The 14,508-nt window shown below is 38.8% G+C and overlaps 1 protein-coding gene across 1 annotated transcript in view; it reads left to right on the forward strand.

Annotated features, from left to right (window-relative positions):
- The window catches only part of rdgC (retinal degeneration C), a 1,179,561-nt gene that overhangs the window by 183,464 nt on the left and 981,589 nt on the right, over positions 1-14,508 (forward strand). The window contains exon 2 of the mRNA XM_067148666.2: positions 10,348-10,385. The gene's annotated coding sequence lies outside the window, so the exon portion shown is untranslated. The remainder of the gene's footprint in view (positions 1-10,347; positions 10,386-14,508) is intronic.

Raw genomic sequence — 14,508 nt, forward strand, 5'->3', positions numbered from 1 at the left:
TAACTTTTAATGATTAATTTAGGCGACTGATGTAGCTGGCATTGGTTTAGAAAATGAAGAACAAATTAATTGAACTAATACAACAGAGCGGGAAATAAGCCGCGGGTGAGAAAATATGAGACTTGGAGCAAATTGGCGACATGAATCTTTTTTCTGAACATAATAGCGCATAGCAAGCCATCTGGTGGCCAAGGAGAGCAACAGACAAATCAATTCAAGCTTTTGACGTTATTAGAACAGCCGCAGTTGAGGTTGATCGAGATTCTCTTCGGAGGACGCGGAACAAATTCCTCGTTGCAGTTTCTTACTCACCGGTGACAACCGAAAGGATGTCATGTCTAGTAATCCAGGTTGTGAAAGTATCAACATAAATATTATGCTGTCTATTTGTATATTTTCTGGGATAAATTTCTTTTAACTGTGTCTACAGGTGATTGTGAAATTGTTGTTAATAATATATAAAGTTAATAATATTGCTAAAACCATTTGACGTATCTATTAATCCATTCACATAAATTTAACTACATTACACAATTATAATAATTTTCAAGTGTTCATTATGTATTGTCTATTTATGATGAGTAGTCCTGATAATTACACGCATTAAATGCACTTCAGACATGCATGCAAGTAGGTTCTTAAACACCTAAAATATTACAAGTCATTAACGTCATTTTTGGTCCGTATTGACGACAGTGATTACATACAATTTACAAAATATTCGTTTAATGTTAACCTAGTCAATACTTACAAGTATACTTACTTACAAGTATTGTAAGTATTGTAAGTATTGTAAGTATTGACTAGGTTAACATTAAACGAATATTTTGTAAATTGTATGTAACCTAAAAATATGCTGGTAAATACGCACTGAAAGCTAAAACTTCCGGTGTAACATTGAATAATTGTTGACGCCATTTTCTTTTTGCTAACGTAACATCGCAATGTTATTTCAAATACTCGTAAAAGATTGAAACTTCAATATTTTATAGAAAAATAATTACAAAGCTGATTTCAGAAATTTTCCTTTTATTCCATTAATCAGAATATAACTTATATGACAATCACTACACTAAGTTTCAAAGTTTTGAGAGTACATCTAGCAGGTGCTTAACTTGAGAAAAAAAAAAAAACAAAGAAACAAACGAGGCCACAAGTTCGAGATTAAAATGATTAATATTGTATTCTTTTAGATGAAGGTGTTCGCTTTATACCGAAATTTTACAGGTATGGATTAGGTTTAAGAACATTTTTGTCTTCAACCGACCGACCGACCGACCGACCGACCGACCGACCGACCGACCAAAGTCTCTCGAGAAGTATCAAAATATCAATAAAGAAGTAGTCCCATGCACCTGCTAGTTACATGCCTGGCAAAAAACAAACAAAAAAAACACACAGTTGGCCTACAGTCATTAAGGCGGGTGTATTCTGAAATCCACCGTGATATGAGCATTTCCTTTGTACTTCAATCTTTCGGCATCTTCACTTCATTTTTTGATTGATATGGTGAGTTTGTAGATATCAAGGCGGTAGTTCGAACGACAATTATCTATACTTAACCGAGGTTTTTACCTTGATTTGTCAGGGGGGGGGGAGGGGGAGATTGGGAAGGGGAGGGGATGCGCTTAAAGATGAGGAAAATATGGCACTTCTCTCGTTTAGGAACTCCACAAACACCTCCGCCCTTCACTTCCTGCATAAACTTGCAAGTTAGGCCAAAACTGACTTGCATTATGTAAGCCGTGAATACAAAGAATGTAAATAAAACTGAATATGAGAAAATATGTTCTTGTAGATAAAAACATTTGCATTCGAGAGATGGTAGTTTCGAACCCCACTCTCGGCAGCCCTGACGATAGTTTTCCGTGGTTTCCCAATTCCACACCAGGCAAATGCTGGGGCTTTACCTTAATTAAGGGCACGGCCCCTTCCTTCCCACTCCTAGTCCTTTGCTATCCCATCGTCGCCATAAGACCTATCTCTGTTGGTAACTTGTAAAAGTGTAAGGAAAAAACAACCTAATAGGCCTATGCTCAAATATGCACTAACATTTTTCCCTATACCTTTAACTCAACGAGATTAGTCAGACGGTAACATTTGGATGCGAAACGCCTGCTCAGAAAACATAAGCACTTACATACAATTCTCAGGTCTAGTGCTAAGCTCATTCTTTGTTTCCTGGTGGTTTAACGTCGCACTAACACATCGAAGGTTTTCGGCGACGCGAGGGCGAGAAGCGGTAGGAATGGGAAGGTAGTGACCATGGCCTTAATTGAGGTAAAATTTGGTGTGAAAATGGTGAACTGCGTAAAACATCTCCTGGGCTGCTGACGGTGGGATTCGAACCTATTATCTTCCCCATGGAAGATCATAGTTACGTGACCCGAGTCGAGCTCAAATAAAATCCTTGTAATTGTATTACGTAGTCCGACAATTAAATGGAATTTAACCCATTGGTGCAATAGCCCCTAAGGGACATGGCCTACCAAGCGACCCCTGCTCAGGCCGAATGCCTGCAGATCAAGAGGTGTCGTTTGGTCGGCACGTCGAATCCTCTCGGATGTTGCTCTTGGATTTCTAGACCGGGACAGCTATCTCACCGTAAGAGAACTCCTCAATTATAATCATGTAGCCCTCATATCCAATTAAAATACACTGACATGACCGGGAATCGAACCCGGGTTCTGCGGGTAAGAGGCAGGCATGCCACTCGTACACCGCGGGGCCGGCGGAAGTCGAATTTAGGAAGGCAAATTAAAATGGAAGGAGAAATAAATGTTCATAATTACGTTGGTTAACCTTGAGACTGAAACGAATTTTGACGTATTAATTTATTTAAATCAGGGTTTATTTCAGGGAGCAAATGTTTGTCAAACAGAGACAAACATTTAGCAAGGTGGCAGTAAATCTCATCTGTAGACTCTGTGTGCAATATATCTGAGAGTTTCATTACGGACTGTTGTGTGACTGATCCCCTGAGACTTAGTTCAGTAGAATAATTATCTCGTTTAAGTTCAAACTCGTAAATACGGTCCAAAGCAGCGCATAAAATGTTCAACTGTCTCCGAGTCCCATACTCGGAGGATCATGAAACAAATTGTAGGACATGGATTTATGAAGGCAATAACATGGAACGTACCTTAGAATTAAGCAAGAGGACGGCTAATACTAAAATTGAATATGTTTATATTAAAAACTACTTCATTCTTGAAATCCTTTATACGGTAGCTCATTCCACGTTAATGATGATGATGATGCTTGTTGTTTTAAGGGGCCTAACATCGAAGGTCATCAGCCCCTAATGGAACGTGATGGACGACATGATACATCTATATATATAAAATAAGAGTTTTGTCTGTACATTGCTCAGAATTTGAAAATAATGGTATTTCTGTATCGGTCATGTCCATAGTAACAAGAAAATGCACTTTTTACTTTTCCGTAATTTCTGTCTGTCTGTCTGTCTGTCTGTCTGTCTGTCTGTCTGTCTGTCTGTCTGTCTGTCTGTCTGTATGTACACGCATCACGAGAGGACGGTTGAAGAGAATTTGATGAAAATTGGTATGTGAAGTCGGGGGATGAGCCTCTACAATCTAGGCTATAAATCATTTTACTCACGCTGAGTGAAATGGTAGTTTAGGGGAAGGCCTAAAATTGAATTCTCAACTATTTATGTTATTAGTGGTCTAATGAAAATCGGTATGTGAAGTCGGGTGATGAGCCGCTACAATCTAGGCTATAAATCATTTTACTCACGCTGAGTGAAATGGTAGTTTAGGGGAAGGCCTAAAATTGAATTCTCAACTATTTATGTTATTAGTGGTCGTATTTTAAAGAAAATGGGTATGCGAAGTTGGGGAATAAATTGCTACAATGCAGGCTATCAATCATTGTATTCACGCTGAGAAAAATGGTAGTTTAGGGGAAGGCCTAAAATTTAATTCTCAAATATTGTTGTTATAGTTGGGGACAAATCATAACGACCTCGCCTCACACCACTACTTTCCAGCGGCAGCTCGGTGTCTATTAGTGATTAATAGGATTTACTACCTCTGCTGCAGCCATAGATGCCAAATCGGCTACTGCACTCTACACGAAGAAAGGGTAAATGCTACAGAGAGTGAGGAAGAAAGTGGTTTGGCAGCCTCTCCAAAACAAACAAGGATCACTTAGAGCTCATTAACTCAGCAGGGTGCAGGGTGGGATTTACAGCTGGCTTCCAGCTCGCTTCTAGGAACTGAGGTCGTCATGTTTTATCCTCAACTATATTAGTAGTCCTATCTTGATGAAAATTGGTATGCAAAGTTAGGAAATAAGTCGCTATAGTCTAGGCTGTAAGTTATTTTATTCACGCTGAGTAAAATGGTAGTTTAGGGGAAGGCGTAAAATGTATTTCTCAAATATTTCTTATTAGAGGTATAAATGCTACATAACTAAGGTTATATAGTATTAAATTTCCTATTATTCATGTCTTATACATTGTTACCGTACTGGCTATGATCACAAAGATATTCATGAATTTGGATTTTTGTTACTAAGTCCATATCAGCGCAGAGTAACGAGAAAATGGGTAAACAGCATTTAATGAAAATCGGTATGTAAAGTTGGAGAATAAGAAACTACAGTTTACGGTATAAAATATTTTACAAATCACAGAGTCGAAAGAAAACTAAATGTGTAGGCCTACAATATAGAAAGCTCATAACATTGATCAACAATAACATTACATTGACCATTGTTTGTCGTGATGTGCTTTGTGTCTTCTGCTGCCCCTCATCTCCGGTAGATAGGATTACTGCTGCGAACAGAGTATTTTTTTATTTGATTTAAGTCGCACGAACATAGATAGGTTTTATGGCGACGATGGGATAGGAAAGGGCTAGGAGTGCCTTAGGCCTTAATTAAGGTACAGGCCCAGCATTTGACTGGTGTGAAAGTGGGAAACCACGGAATACCATCTTCAGCGCTGCCGACAATGGGGTTCGAATCCACTATCTCTCGGATGCAAGCTCACAGCTGCGCACCGCTAACCACACGGTCAACTCGCCCAGTCGTACAGAGTGTAAGAGCCTGCCTGAATATTGATGGGAAGTAGCTGGGGAATTAGATAACTTTCTTCTTTAGCATGCCATTCCCCTGATTTATAAATTTTCTGATACTACTGGTACGTAACACACTGGATCATCATAGCATTCGAGCTATTCAATCCCTACTCTGAGGCACTGATTGGAATGAACAGTGTGCATATTTAGCGGAATAATGACAGATGAGTGTTCATGGCAATCTGCGGCCTGATTATCCCAGCTCTGGAACTTTGGACTATTAGATTGGCACCGCAATCTAACCGCAGCACTGTTCGTTAAAAGTGATAAAACGTGCGACTTTCCAATTGATCGAGTATTTTATATGATAGCATTGCTTTTAATCGCTACATTCATACTTACGTTTTTGTAATGACCTATGTTGATTTCAGTTAGGAAAACCACAAAGTCAGTCTTTCTGAGAATCCCGTAGCGAAGCACGGGAACATCATCTAGTGATATTTAAAATTTTTAAAATGTATCCACTGACAAGAGTTAAAAAATATGGTGATGAAAAAATGAGTATGAGATTAAAACAGCAGTGGATCTAATTCGCAATGCCTTATTTTCTAATAAAATAAGAGAAAATACAGGGAGAAAAGGAATAAGGCATTGCCTGGTGGTGCATATATATGTATACTTCATTTACATTATACGTTAAAATAACACATTCAAATACGCAACACAAAATAAAATGAAGTCAATGGGATAAAAGCACAATTGAAACAAATACATGAGGACAAAGGACATCACTAGACACGATAAAACAGACCACTATCCCTCACAAAGCGGATGACGAGGTCTGCTGACTGCTCGTCATCTCGCAATATAAGGGAGATGGTACCCGGAAGGTTAAGACTACGGCGAAGATCGACCAGGTCCATACACTCCGTAAGGATGTGTACCACGGTAAGATGGTCGCCGCAGGTACACACCGGAGGGGGTTCTCCTTTCAAAAGATGCGAATGAGTTACGATACCGTGGCCGATCCGAAGACGACATAATACCACGGCTTCCCTCCGCGAAGCCCGAAGGGAAGTCCTCCATACCTTCGTTGTTCCTTTTATTGCTCTCAGCTTATTGGGAAGTGGAATGGCCTGCCACTCCATCTCCCAATGAGACATGACCAGATGTCTCAGCTGAGAGCGAATATCACTTGCTGGAACCTTGAAAGTCAACGGGGACAGTGTAACTGTCTCCTTCGCAGCCTGATTTGCATTCCACGTTAAGAAAACAGTTTTGCTCTTATGTACCTACAAGGAGTGAACACATCCCTTCTGAGACACCCATGTTTCCTCGTAATTACGGGATATCATACTGTACTTTTTAATGTATTATGAAAGGTAGATAAAAAGGATCAGGCATTTTCGCCCGCGAGTTAATAAAATAACTACGTACAATTTTTTCTTCATAAATACGTTTTTAGGGAGGAAGCACAACGGCGGAAACAGCCATCGCTTCGTTGCCTTCCTTCATTTACCTTCTTGTCCGACTCGTTGGCTGAATGGTCAGCGTACTTGCCTTAGGTTCAGAGGGTCCCGGGTTCGATTCCCGGACGGGTCGGGGATTTTAACCTTTTTGGTGAATTCCAGTGGCCCGGGGGTTGGGTGTTTGTGCTGTCCCCAACATCCCTGCAACTCACACGCCACACACAACACTATCCTCCACCACATTAACACGCAGTTACCTACACATGACAGATGCCGCCCACGCTTATCGGAGGGTCCGCCTTACAAGGGCTGCACTCGGCTAGAAATAGCCGCTCGAAATTATTATTTTCCTATTTCTGTGTTGCTCTGGTACAAGCCTTGTGTAATCCCTCACTCTGTGAACAGCCGGAAGCTCACTTCTGTAGTGAAGTCATCTACAGTATTTATTTGTTGGGTGTGTGTTTTAGGCTTTAAATCAGTGCGTAATTGTCTTGTGTTGAGTGGGAGATATGCGATAAGCCTGTTCGTGTGTGATTTCTTTCTTTAAAAAGAATACTGTGATCTTTTATAGAATCATTTGCAGTATTTATTTGTTGCGTCTGTTGTCTAGCTTTTATTGCCTGGAAACATTTATTAAATGCAATTAAATGCATCTCTCACCCCTCGAACCCATAAAAATTATTTGTCTATTTCCTCCCCAATTTGTCTTACACTTCAGTGCCGAGGTTTTATATGTACCGTAGTTTACCTCTGATTCTGTACAAACCAAAAATAGCCCCTGTAAATCCCCCCCCCCGTCCCCTTCAGTTCATAAAATTAACTTTTAGCTTAGTTTGTTCCGCTTTTTTTTCTTGAATTTAATACTGGTTTTTACAAATTAATATGCTACCGTTTTCCCGTGATGGCGTTGAGCAGAGCCGTTCGATATGGCAACTCTGTTGTCATAATTGCGATATTGTTTTCTTAACATGGAATGTGCTATAGTTGATTTTCTTCCTGGCCTTTTCCCCAATTTATTGTGGTCAGCACTTGATGTGGATTTGGCGCAGTTCTATAACCTGATGACCTCCTGACACCTACCCTATGTGGAGGGAAGTATTCACAGGGTGTTGTTTATAGATGAAGAAAAGTGCATCAAGAAGAACACAAACACCTCGTGCCCGAGCGAGAATAATTAAAATTCCCGACAAGTCCGGGAATCCAACGCGGATCCCTCTGAACCGAAGGCCTGTACTCTGACCATTCAGGCAAGGAGCTGGACTGGAGAATTATTATTTATCTTTATCAAATTAGCATGAATTATACAGCACTGAGTGCCTGTAAATACTAACCGTGACAGCCATGCATGTTTCGTCCCACGCTTTGAGAGAACTTTGTAGGAAGTTCGAAACAATTCGTGTTAGAGCCACAGCATCCTCCTGTACCTTTCTTATTTTTGGATCTGTTCATATTCATTACACTTCAGCTGAGCGTAATGTAAAATGTAACAAAGGCTTTTCAGTCTGTCAAACACACAGCAAATACAATGTAAATTAAAACACTATAAACATATCTGTAAAACACACACTAACATACAAAGAATGACATGTTTCGTTCTACAAGAAAATCCTCCGATTCTATCAAATCGCTTAAAAATAAGCTTAAATATGTACAGTATTGTTTACGTAGCGTAAACTTGTCAATGATAGAGAGATTAGTGATAACATGAAACAGTAATGACCAAAAATAAAATATATACAATTATTAATATAATGAAAAACTTACGTATTTATCTAGACTGCCGTGGCCTTAATTAAGGTACAGCCCCAGCATTTGCCTGGTGTGAAAATGGGAAACCACGGAAAACCATTTTCAGGGCTGCCGACAGTGGGTTTCGAACCTACTATCTCCCGAATACTGGATACTTAAGCGACTACAGCTATCCAGCTCGGTATGTTGTAATTGTAGGATTACTCTATAAAGATTGATGACACAAAAGTAGGCACTAATACAACTTAGGGAGAGTAAGATAACATATATTTGTCCTAGACTATATAACTCTGCTAACGTCTAGGACAAAATAAATAAATAAATAAATAAATAAATAAATAAATAAATAAATAAATAAATAAATAAATAAATAAAATGAACTTTAAAGGAAAACTACACTTTAGAAATAGATAAATGGTATTAAGGAAATAATGCTTGTATAAAAAAATGCATTTTTGGAATTCTATACAGTCAATAATTACTCCCCCTTCAGTTTCAGGTGATCCGAAACTGGGGAATGTGAGTATTCTGTCCTATGAACATGCATGTATAGAAGAAAACTTCACTGTTAACTCAAACTGGCCAAAAAAGTAATGACTTTAGTTGTTTCTGAAATAACAGATTCATTTGGCCTATGACTTCCGGGGTGATCAGCCGGCTTTCCTGGTTTAAGAAAGGCTATAATATTGGTACACTTGAGCTTTGGATGAAGTTTTACGTAAACTAGAATGTTAGCAAATAACAGCGAAAGCCATTTCCTTGCATTATTTCCACAAAGTATAAGAAACTGAGGATGAATTCCATCCATACCTGAAGCCTTTCCTTTTCTCATCTCCTTCAGGGCTACCGGGACATTATCTTCAGTGAGTGAAAGGAGTGAGGGATGTCGGGGTAGATTGTCCTTTTCATAAAGAATAGTTCTCGCTTTATTATCCGCTTATGGTGCACATCAGGTTTCAGTTTTGACACTACAGAAAAACGACTGACGATTTGGTTACGTGTAACTGCCGGTTTGGGTTGAGGAGTATGAGGCATTGTACTCACCTTTTTCAAAATACGCCATGCCTTTCTCTGGAATGCTTAAAGTCCATAGTCTACATAAATTAGTTTCAGTTCACCTACACCGAGCATGGAGGAGGTCATCAGGAATGTCGATTTCTCCATTCTTCTGATATTCAGTATACAGCTTGCCGCAATCTTCATTCCATCCAACAGTATTCTTTTGTCACTCTTCTGGGAATATGCTACTTAGCTGTTGCAAACATGGCCTTCATAAACCTACAGTAATTATTGGCATATGGTGGGATCCATCTTATATTACGGTTGAATATTTTTCGCAGTTGGCCTTATCGAAGTTCCAGCGTGGAGCGCTGACGATCTGAAGAACGATATCTGGATGCCTACTTTTAACGAGAACAGGTCCATGCTGACTGTGTGGGAAGTTAATGAGCACTTTATGGAAAACTGGTAAATTATGACCCAGATGAATAGGCTACTGAAAATAAGGCAAACATTAGGAATGGTTTCAGAGTTTCATCCCCCTGATTTGAACGTTAATCTATCTTTGGGATCATAAATATTAGTTCTGCCCATTCTGCGAGTCTTTCTCCACATCCATCGTTATTTCGATATTTCCATTGAATATGGTGGCTATTAAAGTCGCCCACATACACCACAGGATGAGAACAGGTTGTAAGAACAGATTGAACGTCAGCACTTGCCGAATGACTTCGGTTTTCGGAGACGCTAACAGAAGTCACCATTTTATCCTGACGATTCACTTTACTTGGTTAACAGACAAGATTTCATAGTTCAGTAGTTAGTCTTTGAAATCTTGTTTCCAAGATAGAGGGGCCGAGCCCGGATGATATCGATAGTAGATAAGTATGTTTAAATGTAATACTAATAATAATAATAATAATACCTCACTTTCAAAATTATTATGTTCATCATGTAAGTTCTGCGACACGTTAATCTGAAAATCTATTTCAATGTCATTTACGTGCTTAATAAATTCTGTAGGTATTTTATTTGGGTTCCTTTTTATTATCTATTAATCTGAGTAATCCATTTTTCTTTTCCAGGTTTGCAGCACATCATGAACTGATTTAATGTTTTAAAGGTAAGAAAGCTATAAAATGGAAATATAACACGTTTGCTCCAGATTTAGAAGTAATAATTTCATAAAAAGTATTTACTTTTCTGAAGAGGACGTTAAAGCTATTTTGTGGCAGCATTCATGATTTAGGAGTTCTTGTTTACATCTTGTTTGTTTGTTGTCGTTTTTGTTGTTCAGGCTAACAGTCTATAAACTGTTTTGATGCATCTCTGTGCCAACTTATGCAGTGCTAACCTCTTCACTTCTGCGTAACTACTTAATCTTAATAGTAGTAGCGATTGGGTATTAAAGGTGGGAGGACAGACAAGAAAATGTACCCGGGTTTGTTAATAATTAGCTGATAAGGCAACATAGCTTTTCTTAATAATCCCTGTAATTCATAGTCTCAAGCGGCTGAAATGAAATACAATAATGTAATGTTTTCTCCACAAAGTGGGGAGCAGTCCCTCCCCCCGCCCCCCCCGTAATTGCCACCACTGAATGTATCAGCAGTCTAACCTCACCATATTCATGTCTTGACCACCCTCTACCATTCATACCTTCTACACTTGCCTCCAGAACCAACAAGATGTGTCATATCAATCTATGCGTGTCCTCTTGGAGTCATAATTTCACCAAATCATTCTCTTCTCACAAACTTTATTCAGTAGCGCCTCATTTTCAAGACAATTTATCCATGTTACCTCAAATTTTCTTCTTTTGTCCTCTTCCAAGTGTCCCTGCGACAGCCGCGTTTCGTGTACCCTGAGAGTTTGTCCGATCACGTTTTATCAACTAGGTAGTTCAATTTCCTCCAAAAGCAACCAGCCCAACGTCACATTTTCTTTTTGATCTGCACACTGTTTGGCTATTGATTTGTTTCACTTTAGAGCTCTTCATTCTGGTATTAACCTGCGGTCAACAGGTTCAAGAATGCACCATAAACATCAATTAATGAAGACTTGTAGTTGCCGTAATCTGTTTGGTATCAAAATATGAGATGCATTTGAATTCACTGATAAATCATTTTAAGTTCATGATGTATGAAATAATAAAGAAACTGAAGGACAATATCGGTCATGAAACAGTTGCCATCGAAATCAATACTTTGCATCAAGTGTAACCTACTTAAAAATGATCAGACGTGCACAGGGTGTAACGGTGCTGCGACGGATCACTTTCAAGATCGTCTGTAAATGGTGAATAATTTCAACTCTTCACTGTAATTATTTGATAGTGACCTAGGCTACTTTTTGTGTGCCATCATATAGTTTTACTCAATGAATAGCTGATGAACTATTTACTTAACAAATATTTATATTATTCTTAAAACTTAGCGTTTTTTGACGTGACAGCACGACGTATATTAGTAATGTCCATATAAGAAATTAGTAAATACTCCAAGAGTGAAGGCCAAATCTAAAAAAAATCGATACAGCTATAATATACGTCAATAGCATGAGCGAAATCTGTGGACTACGCTGTTCACTGTACCACCTGTTTGAGTGCACACTAAGAAGCCTGTCAATCTCCTATTATGCTGAGGACGATGACAGGCAATGACTACTACGACATGGCTGCCAGCAAATAGGTCTTACTGAATCTGGCCATTCGTCACGCACAGCACGTGATGTAAAATACATTATTTGTTCTTCCTTTAGGGATTGCTTAGCCGGGGTGCTAAAGATGCGCCCGGTTCACCGGGAAGGACGTCAACAAATTTAGAAACGTAATTTCCACGTTGGAAGAGGTACATGGCCGTGAGGTTTATTCATTCTGCACCAGAAATGAGCATCGGATTGATTCCTGGGGACCGGCTGAGGAGCTCGGATGTTAGAACGTTGGACTTCTGAACCCAAGTTGGTGGGTTCAATCCGGTGGTGCGATGGTGTTTAATGGTGCTCAAATACGCTAGTGTCATGTTGGTAGCTTTACAAGTACTTAAAATAAATCCTGCGGGACAAAATTCCAGCACCTCGGCTTCTCGGAAAATCGTATAAGTAGTTAACGGGACGTAAAACCAATATTATACTACTACCACTACTACTACTTAATCCCCAGAAATTTTGTGGAATGGTGGCAATTGTACAGACTGGGCAGAAATATTCAAAATAACATTGTTACACGATTATAAAATTCTCGGTGACAGTAATAAAGAACCATTTGTATGGAGACATAATATTTAATATCCTCTCAGTAGCATAAAGATATGTTCATATTCTTGAGTACATTGATATTCTTTTACGAAACCACCAATTCAATTATTTTTAAAAATAACTTATATTCTGTGTCCTTTGGCAAACATGTATTGGTATCAGAATGAATAAAAAAATAAAAGTAATAATAATACTGAGCCGTATCCTGCCGTCCCATAATAGTAATAATTAGAGTATTATTTGACCCAATATGTAAAATTTATTCATAAAAGTTACAGTCTAACATGTTAAAGCATCGTATCCCAAGATAGTTGATTCCGGATGTTGAGCAAGACAGTGAGTCGCTGGACATTGCTTCATATTTCCGTATGACCGTGAGAAAGGGTGGCGTAACCAAGCGCTGGCAAAGATCGACACGTGTATTAGATGCTGACCAAGCAATATATTTCAGCCAATGAAAATTAAGGACTTGGGAAACATGGAGGCCACACCGCGCCAAATCTTAATTCCAGAATGACCAACGTGCTCAGTTGCTAAAGTCAGTTTTTGTAGGTAATCGGTTTTCCACAGTTTCAGAAGTCAGATATATTTGGAAAAGTAATATAAAATTGGTGGAAGCGATTTGCTATTTGAGCTGTGTTTTGTAAATATATCACAATAAATATTGTGTCATCATATACGACGAATTTTCTGATTGGTGGTTGGTTCAGACACCCGGGAACCCCAGTATTAATATGGCGTCACCGAAGTCTCCTCAGTAACCCAAGCTCTGGAGAGCGTCACTCTGTGTTAAATGCTTGGATAGTGCGGAAGCACAAACTCTGAATTGGTGATCGTGATTCCAGTAACAGTATCTGGTTCTAAATGATATTTTAAATTGTGCAGTTGGAAGACTTTACTGTTCTTGAGTAAATGGAATAGTATATTTTGGCAGAGTTTCTTTCAATATATAAAGACGGTGCTTAGTGACCGCTGTGTAGCAAGTGTAGTGGAAACGTGCTATTGTTTCACTACTTCGTGACGGACGCGTTTCGTGAGGAACTTCCGTAGCGAACCGTGTGCTGCTTTTCAAACTGTATTCTCACCCTTTAAGTGAAGTGTATTATAATTATATCAGTGTGTTTAGCTGATCTTGTAAAGAGAAAGGGCTCGTAGCATTAAGCAGCGAAGATATTGTCAACCATAGTCTTCTGTGTTCCAGTGGAGTATTTTCCAGCAAGATGATGGCGATGCATGCATAAGAAAGAAGTGCATTCTCACATGTTAATGCTGTGATTAACATGGAGTAAATCCCTCAATCAGCGGGGATGTAAGCTGCTATCCTGGTATCTCGAGAGTCGTCGGATGGAATTCAGTTAAGACGCATGTGTTATTTATGGCATGATATGTAAATTATGTTAAGGTACTAGGGCAGTGTAGATAGAATTTTTTAATTTTCATGTAAAGTAAGCCTGACGGCATGTGTTCGTTTAATTTTGTTAATATGATAGATTCGGATACGAGAATAATGCATGTTTATTTTATTTTCATTTTGCTTTATGATTAGATGATTGGGAAAATGAGGGATTGATAGGATTAGTTGTTGTTTATTTACGTATGTTACTTAGTATAGGATATTCCGAGTTTTCCTTATTTATATGCTAGAAGGGCTAGATTGACAGGTTCATCTTTATACAACGTTCCATACGTATTAGTTCATTTCATTTCGGTTATTCAGAGAGACAGGTATAGATATTCTGCATGACGCATGATTTTATGGAAGCTGACTGAAGGAGCTGCAGAACGTCGTTGTTAAAATAAAATCTTCAAGTTGGATTCTGTTTTATCTGATGGTCTGTAAAGGACATGAACTGAGTCTCATAATGTGGAAGGCCAATGGAATTTATGAGAAATAATGAGATAAAAATTGCATGTCGAATTATAATGTGTTGATGCAGGATGATTGTATGCCTGACAAGAGAAAGAATATTGTGCAGATGTGTGTGCCTGCT

Source organism: Anabrus simplex, chromosome 1, assembly GCF_040414725.1.
Source record: "Anabrus simplex isolate iqAnaSimp1 chromosome 1, ASM4041472v1, whole genome shotgun sequence".
Lineage (NCBI taxonomy): Eukaryota > Metazoa > Arthropoda > Insecta > Orthoptera > Tettigoniidae > Anabrus > Anabrus simplex.